This window comes from Chiloscyllium punctatum, chromosome 47 (genome assembly GCF_047496795.1).
Source record: "Chiloscyllium punctatum isolate Juve2018m chromosome 47, sChiPun1.3, whole genome shotgun sequence".
Taxonomy (NCBI): domain Eukaryota; kingdom Metazoa; phylum Chordata; class Chondrichthyes; order Orectolobiformes; family Hemiscylliidae; genus Chiloscyllium; species Chiloscyllium punctatum.
Genome location: NC_092785.1, coordinates 37,043,679 through 37,052,150, shown reverse-complemented (window position 1 = coordinate 37,052,150; position 8,472 = coordinate 37,043,679). Strand labels below are relative to the sequence as shown.

General features: G+C 42.8%; 1 non-coding gene across 1 annotated transcript; it reads left to right on the top strand.

Annotated features, from left to right (window-relative positions):
* Positions 1-1,913: 1,913 nt before the first annotated feature.
* On the top strand, positions 1,914-2,098 carry LOC140468698 (U2 spliceosomal RNA). The gene has a single exon (XR_011955804.1). It is a non-coding gene; the product is annotated as a U2 spliceosomal RNA (small nuclear RNA).
* The last annotated feature ends 6,374 nt before the right edge of the window (positions 2,099-8,472 follow it).

The window sequence follows — 8,472 nt, the reverse complement described above, 5'->3', positions numbered from 1 at the left end:
TCTTCCAGCACCAGTAATCCAGAACCAGCGCCAATCCTTGCAACTCACCTGTGGTCACAGGCCTCCAGTCCGAAAACTAAACATCATCCTCCACCTTCTGTCTCCTAATTTCAAGCCAATTTTACATCCAAATGGCAAGCCTTCCCTGGATTCCACGTGACCAAAACTTCCTAACAGTGGTAATAAGTTCTCTTAACATTTCACTGGAAAAATAATTTAAATTTATCCATTCAGGCATGATGTGGTGAAATGTGATTCACGATGGTAGGAAGGAAAGATAAAATCTGAATGCTTATGTTTAAAATGGAAAGAAATTATGAAACATTGCCATCCTTTGGGAATGATAGGACCTGGTACACAATGATCAGAAAGTTAATGTGACAGTGCAGTCAAAAAGGTAGACAAATGATAGGTTCCCATTAATTGCCAGGTGATTGGAATAGGACAGTGAGGAAGACTTGATGTGATTATCCAGGAGTTTGGGTATGGAAATGGATACTTGGCACACACACACACACACACACACACACACACACACACACACACACACACACACACACACACACACACACACACACACACGCACACACTGAACAAAGGCCAGAGATGTTGGGTAAATGTGGGAGTGCTTGGTATTCTCGATGTTCATTGTTTCCTAGTATGTAGGAACAATGTCGAAATATGTCGTTGACAGTAAAAAAAAGGGAAGCAAAGAGCTGTTAGCAGTGTCGTGTTGAATGTCAGAAAGTTATTGGTACTTTGGTGTGGAAGATGGATGGATGCAGATGAAGTCCAATGTGGAGAGGTGTGAGGTGATAGATTTCGGGCAGAAGAAGAGTCAATCGACAGTTTGGCTCCAAATCAAAAAGGGGTTTAACAGGAGCAGGATGTACATGTACAGGATGTTGGCAGGATAGGCTGAGAGAATATCTCATAAAGAACATTGTCTCCTGGTCCTTGTTCACAGTGACAGAGACTGTGAGAGCAATGATACGATGTTGTGTTTTTTTATCATGCACCACTTCAGGTTCAGCTGGAGCATTGTGTTCTCTTCTGGAAACCACACGATCGGAAGGATTGTGGAGACTGTCGAGACAAGGTGAAACAGGTTTACACGAAAGCTTTCGGGGATGTGCATGATCAGTTCGCACCATCGCTTGGACGAGTGGAGCTGAGGAAGAGTCGGCTGAGGAATTGCAAAACTTGTGCCCACACCTCCTTGCTCACCTCCGTCCAAGGTCCGAATGGTGCCTTCCACATCCGTCAAAGCTTCACCTGCACATCCACCAATGTCATTTATTGTATCTGTTGCTTCCGTTTCAGTCTCATCTACATTGGGAGGACCGGACACCTTCTCACAGAGCACTTCAGACAATATCTCCGGGACACCCACACCAATCAAACCGCCTGCTTCATGGCTGAAGCTTTCAATTCGCGCTTCTACTCTGCCAAGAACACGCATGTCCTGGGCCTCCTCCATCGCCCCTTCTCACCACCCAACACTTGAAGGAAAAACGCCTCATCTACCGTCTTGGGACACTTCAACCCCATGGCATCAATGTGGATTTCACCAGCTTCCTCACTTCTCCTACACCCCCACTATATCCCAGTTCCAACCTCCCAGCTCAGCACCAACTTCATGACCTGTACCACCTGTCAATCTTCCTTCCCACCGATCTGCTCCACTCTTCTCTCCGACTTATCACCTTTACCCCCACCTCGACACATTTATTGCAGTTTAGCTACCTTCAACCTACCCCCACCCCATCCCATTTATCTCCTCACCCACGAGGCTCCCAGCGTCATGTCTGATAAAGAGCTTTTGCCCAAAAAGTCGATTTCCCTGCTCCTTGGATGCTGTCTGACTTGCTGTGCTTTTCCTGCACCACTCTAATCATGATAATAACACCAGGATCACTTCTCGATGTTTTAGCAGAGATCATGTGTGTTCTTGTCAGCTTTAATATCTGATCCATCCATGAATTAGGGACTAAATATTATTCTGAATTTTGCAGGAAGAAGTTGGATTAGGTGCTTGCTCAACCAACTTCGTACATCGTCCTGGTATTGCAGTGTTTCTGAGAATCGTGCACCCCTCATAAAAGAATACGAAAAGCAGCTTTATTAGTTCACTTTTTTGTGTGTTAGCTTTATTTCTCATCGACCGAGTCTGTGTGTAAGAAAGCGTACTGATAACCTTTTGGTCAAGTCAGACTCGCATTCGTGCAAATCATTTGTTCCCGGTTGCTATTCAGCTGTTAATTTCTGCATGTTCAGCACTTACTCTCAATGTTAACACTTCATCCCTGCTGCATGCTGCCCCTTCCCACCAACTCCCAACTCCGAACAGCAGAATTAAAACAAAGTTGCCCACCAGCAATGTCAAATGGCATTTCAGAAAACAAAATGGAGAAGATGAAACTATTGAAGTAATCAACAGTTTGAATTTTGATGATGACGATGATGACTCGGATTTATTGAACGAGAGATTTTGAGAAAGCTGTGAAGCAGGAAAAGATCTGATGTTTGTAAAGCACATAAACTCACAGAGAATATACAGTACAACTCGTCCGTGCTGACCAGATTTTCGAACCAATTATGCAGTCCTATTTGCCAGCACTTGGCCCATATCCCTCTAAACTCTTCATATACTCAACCAGATGTCTTTAAAATGTTGTAATTGTACCAGCCTCCACCACTTCATCTGGCAGCTCATTCCGCATAGACACCATCTTCTGCATGAAAACATTGCCCCTTAGGTTCCTTTAACTTTTTCCTCTCTCACCCTAAACCGATGACCTCTCGTTCTGGACAACCCACCACAGGGAAAATACCTTTTCTGTTTACCCTATCCATGCCCCTCATGATTTTCTAAACCTCTATACGGTCAACCCTCAGCCTCCGAAGCTCCAGGGAAAAGAGCCCCAGCACATTCAGCCTTGCCTTGTAGCTGAAACCACTCCAAACCTGGGAACATCATTGTAAATCATTAAGAATTTTTTTCATCAGCGTGCAAGAACAACCAGAATCAATAGGTGTGTTTGTGACGGCTTTATTTTCTCAGTTCAAAGGCCTGTCAGTTCAATCAGATTGCATATTCACTGATGTCGGACACAATTGCGTGTGGTATCACGAATGAACAAGTCAGAGGCATATTACTCTGAGAGTCGATTCTCAAATTAATCAGTCCAATAGATACTTGCAGAGCTGGCGAAATGAGCCCGAGTTTAAAAAATACAGTGCATCAAGATGTACAATTACCAGTCCAAAAGTACATTATTACTCGAAGAACACTACAAACTCTCCAGCGCCTGAGACACGTCCTGCTCGTGGAGGGGCACAGCATCTCTGCCTGACCTTTGCTTTTTTACACTTTGATCCCTCGATCAGTACCTCATGTTTCACAGTGTTCCTGTCTTGCCTGTTTTTTTGTCGCAGACATAAGACAGGCACCTTATCGTTGTTGTTAGCGGTGACCAGTCAAGGGGCTAATCTGTCAGGCACTTGGAACAGCAGCTAAAGCAGCAAAAACACTGCATGTGCTTTATCCAAAAGGTCACGTCTCAAAGCCTCAGGGAGCCAGTTCTCAGTCAGGGCAAGAAAGATAGGATTCAGTCAGGAGATCCTGGAACAGCATGTCCACGGACATTGATATTTTTTAGGACAATCAGGATCAGGGAATCTGTGTCACTGCAGTCAAGAGAGTTGGCAACACAAACTACTCATAATATTCCCGGAATGCTCCAGTAGATTTTTCAATCTTGCATTTCTGTTCACCAATCCATGCTGTCACTGTCCGTTCCTGTCATTTGTGGATCAGTTCTATGAAATTCTCAAGGAGAGATTCGGCGGCCCCTGCAGTAGCTGTGTTACTGGGGAAGTCAGTTCTCGGCAATGGGGGCAGCCTGCTTGTAGGCAGAGTAGACAGGCATTGTGGAAGGGATGGGAAAGGCACCATATTAGAGGCGGAGGGAGACTCGGACGTGGGTTACTGTGGTAGTTCGAGTTACCTTCACTGTCCTGGTTTTGGTGTGGTGGTTACCATGTGATGGTTGGCACGGCGACACCATAGGGCTGGGGCTAGGGGACGGGTAACGTTGTGAGGTAAAGTTTGTAAAGGAGAGAGCTGTGTGGGAAAATATAGAAGCTCATGGACTCGACACAAAGTGCAGGCGAGAAAGGAGAGTTAGGATGTCATGTTGCAGCTTTATCAGACTTCAGTTCGGCTTCACTTCGAGTGTTGTGTTGAATTCTGGTCGCCACATTACAGGGAGGATGTGAAGGGTGCAGAAGAGGTTTACCAGCATGCTTGTTGAATTTGATGGTATGAGCTATGAAGAGACTCTGGAAGAACTCAGGTTGTTTTTCTCGGAGCAGCGGAGGTTGAGGGGAGACTCCGTGGAAGTGTATAAAATTATGAGACACATAAATAGAGTTGACAGTCAAAATCTCTTTCCCAGAATTGAAATGTCTCAAACTGTGGAGCATACATTTAAGACGAAAGTGGGAAAGTTCGAACGAGATGTGTGGCAAGGTTGTTTTTCCACAGAGAATAGTAGTCGTCTGGAACATAATATCAAGGATGTTAATGGAGACAGATATGATAGGTGTATTTAAGAGTCTTTTAGCCCATAACCAGATGAATGTGCAAGGAAAGGAGGGATGTAGACCAAGTGACCATCAACAAGCTGGAACTTCCCGTTGCTGAATAAATGAAGACAGAGGTGAATGTATTTGCATGAATGGTGGGCAGCAACCTCATCGAAACATAAACTAATCTGAATCTACTCCCAATCATTAGACTTACTATTGTTTATGGAGTTCTTATCTGACATTTCATTTGACTTATTGCAAAGCGATCTGTAACTTATTTCACCATTGCACACGCTGGTAACTTTGACAGTACAGGACAATATCTAACACTTTGATAGAGAGTTTATAAAACAAGGTTCACACCAGTCCAAAAAAGTAAAGAATTCAGTGGAGGAACATGGAAGATTTTGAAATTACAAGTGAGAATTGACAACCAAGACTTTGGAGGACAATGTATCTGTGTTAGATCCGGGAGTTACCAGATAATCAGGGAATATTGGAATTTGTTGGGATATGCAAACGAGGAGAATAGAAGAAATTTGAACAAAATAAAGACATGGATTTTGTAATTTGGTATCCAACTGATATGGCACTGGAATAGAAGGGTACAGTGGTGACAATGTTTCAGGGAGGCAGGGATTTTGGAGCCGTTTTGCAGAAGCAAACAATTCTTCATGATGGTGCAAATATATTTTTGAATTTATCACACATTTTTTTATGAAGCCACAATGGAAACAGGGTTCCTCCAGAGTCACTAAGAGCCACTAAAAATTTTAATGGAAGCAGTAAGGATGTTCACACACCTGCCACATCCAATTTCATTCCCGAGTTCGCATCCCACTTGCCTTTGAGCCCTGTGACTTGGCCTTGTATTCCCCACCAACATAACAACTGAACCATGGAAAGAAACAAATTAAGATAGGGAGTAGTATCAACATCAGGCCGGGGAAACTGAATGGAAACAGAATAAGTAAGGTATTGCTGAAATACATTTGTAAACAGTATATCTTTTAATCTTTGTTACAGGAAACTTCTTCCATTTTTTTAACTTTGGTTCCGATGAGTGAATCAGAGAATTCAGTGTGGAAGCGTGGGTCAGAAGACTGTTGTTACTTTAGCCACTCTGCCGTGCAGTGAATGCTGACACTTTCTTTCAGATCTTTTATATTTGTACTCGCTTCACTCACTGAGAACGGATTACTCAGGAAAAATATATTTGTGCATATCTAGCTCCTCTTTCTGTTATGCTTTGTCGGTCAACTTTCTATGAACAGTTGCTCCTTGCTAACAACACTTCACACTGGCTTCGCTCCTCCTGTCTCTTTCATTCTGCCCCGCAGTTGGAGTCATTCCATGCCCATTAGAAAGGGAGTGTTATCATTTTGCTGCTCCTCCTTCTCCTTTCAGTCCAATCCTCATGTGGAACTCATATTCCATTATCTGCTGCTTCTCATGTTGGCTCTTTGTTACTTGGATTTATTCATCAATTTAATTACTTTTATAGCTGGATATTTCACTGCGTACTTTAACTGGTATCTGAAGTTTTTCTGAGTCACCACATAAATAAAAGCATTTGTGCAGCAACTTAGGTTCCGTAGCATTAAGGCAGCTTGTAGAAAGAGACGAAAAGCAGCACGATGCAAGGAATGACCGACGTGAAATATATATAAAATATACATCAACCAGAGAAGTATGAAGCTGGCAGATATGGAAAAGAGTAAAATTACAGAATTCCGTCTGTTGTCCATTTCTCGATCATTCGCTGTGTTTCTCTGACCCCTCAGTCCCTTCCGTACCTTCATAGCCTCATAGATGTGCCTGACAGTCAGAATATTCAGAATGAGGATGAAAGTGAATGGGAACATGGGTGTTAAGAATTGTTCAAAATATTTAAAACTTGCCCACTGAAGGCCATTATAATAACTGGACCTGGTATAGCAGTACCATGGAACATTGTTAATGATCTTTCCAGGTTCATATCGAAAGTAGTTGGGAATATTCTTTAAAGAAAAGAAAATACAGATTGTTGCAAGAACCCTCATTGCAGTTTTCTCTGTGCAATACTGAGATTTCAGCTGATGAAAACAAATAGTGACAAATCGATCAAAAGAAAAAGCGGCAGTGAACCAGACAGAACAATCAATGGTCAAACAGCTCAGGGCATAGAGAACGCAACAAACGGGAGTGATGTCCAGGAAACATGGTGGATAATAATAAAATGGAAATCGAAGAAGTGTGACCTCAAAAGCAATGAACAGTAGATCAGACGTTGCCATGGCCACCAGATAGCAATTGCTGCATGAAGAAAGACCACTTTTGCCCCGAGTCAAGAAAACAATCGTCACGAGACTTACTATAAGAGAGAGAAAGGGAAAAAAAAGGAACTGATCAAACATTTCTGTGCCTGAGCCCAGACTGTATGTGATGAATTTTAAAACAGAGATAATTGTTGTGCCATGTCACATGAAGTTTACAAAATTTGAACTCCTGTACTGCATCATTTGCACTTTTGAAAGGCATAGGGAAGAAAATGAGAAGCAGATTACTCCCAGAAATACAGTTGTGTACATAACATTTTATTGGGGTTGACAGGGGTTGATTTCAGCAGCTTTATATGTTACTCTGACTGGCTGGAGTTGGCCGTAAGACCATAACATCCACACAAAGATATGCAGGATGAATAAAACAAAGAATGGGAGACACCTAACAGAGACATGGATGACAAAATTTCTGTTGAGCTTCCACAGTTGAGATTTCCCCTAGAATTATACATCCATGCGATATGAATGGCAGTTTAGGGCATTGAATCACTGTATAATATCCAGAAAAAGATGGCCTCCCAAATATGAGTAAATAAGTAAGAGGGCATTGAATCCCATGTTCTGAACACCCTGGCAATCTGAGCTATGAAGACATTTACCAGTGAATCCAACCAGCATGTCCCAGATTGGATACCCACCACAATCAGAATTTAGTAAGGAATGACCAATACACACGCCCCTACCACTCACCCCACCACCTAACCCAGACTGTATTCCACAGTTCTCACTGAAACAAACCTCCTCTCCTTGTGAATCGAGATCCTCCTGCCCGATTCAGAGAACACACTGGGGCGAGGAATCGCCATTTTTCAATCAGTACTCTCCGAGGACTTCACAAGAATTAGACCACAGCTCGTTCTCCAAGACCCAAACAGTGTACTATTATTTGGATTCTAAAGCAACCTCTCTAGATTCTGAAAAAAAAATGCTTAAGATTGGGGGTAGTGATGGCCGAATAATTTTATCACTGGACTATTAATTCAGGAACTAACACAATGTTCTGGGGAACTGGTTTCAATACCTGCCACAGCAGATAATGGAATTTCAATTCAAAAATAATGTAGACTTATATTTTTGAAGTGTGGCAATACAACGGCTGTCAGTTGTTGGAAAGGAAATCTCATCTCATTCAGTAATGCCCTTTATTTAAGGTAAACAGTCATCCTTACCTGGTCTGGTTGACATGTGACTCCAGATCGAAAATATCCTGGTTGACTCTTACCTGGTCTCTGGGCAATTAGGAAAGGGTGGTAAGTGCTGACCGAGACAGTGACACCCATATCCATTCAATAAAGAAAATAAAATGGAGCTTCCCAATACACCTCCAGCTCCCCGTTCCAGAAGAATACTCCCTACTTAGATCACTCCCTGGCATTTCAACATACCTGTACAGAATGCGTTGTCTCAACTCTGAAAGTCGCAAAATTCATCCACATTTGAAGACAAGGGATCCGACACTTAATTCAGTGAAGGCATCTGGAGCAGGGAACACCAAAGCATCGATCACTACCCAGCACAGAAAACTGAAGCAAAACGTCTTGAGAACAGCAAGAGTTGG